The following is a 644-nucleotide window of genomic DNA, read 5'->3' as shown; positions in this document are numbered from 1 at the left end:
AAACAAGTTTCATGTTGCAAAACCAGCGTTGTGTTGTGGAGATAGTATTTTTTTACTGTAAACGTCTAGAATTTTCTTCGGGGTAGGAGAGAGAGAGAGAGAGAGAGAGAGAGAGAGAGAGAGAGAGAGAGAGACCTCCTTAACCACATGACCTTGCACATAGTAAAAATTGGTATCGCAAAATCATTTCATGATATAATATACACGTACATACACGGGCACAAAATGCATGTAATTTATATACACACACACGCGCATACAGACAGACACACACACACACACACACACACACACACACAAACATACACATATATATATATGTGTGTGTGTGTGTGTGTGTGTGTACATATTGACAATATAAAAATAAGGATTACTCTGAAGTAGGAACACCATAAATAAGTACATATACATATAGGCGCAGGAGTGGTTGTGTGGTAAGTAGCTTGCTTACAAACCACATGGTTCCGGGTTCAGTTCCACTGCGTGGCACCTTCAGTAAGTGTCTTCTACTGTGGTCTTGTGCTGACAAAAGCCTTGTGAGTGGATTTGGTAGACGGAAACTGAAAGAAGCCTGTCGTATATATGTATATGGATATATATATGTGTGTGTGTGTTTGTATGTCTGTGTTTGTCCCCCCCCCCCA

The sequence above is a fragment of the Octopus bimaculoides genome, chromosome 13, assembly GCF_001194135.2.
Source record: "Octopus bimaculoides isolate UCB-OBI-ISO-001 chromosome 13, ASM119413v2, whole genome shotgun sequence".
NCBI lineage: Eukaryota > Metazoa > Mollusca > Cephalopoda > Octopoda > Octopodidae > Octopus > Octopus bimaculoides.
Note: the sequence above shows the minus strand (reverse complement) of the source record.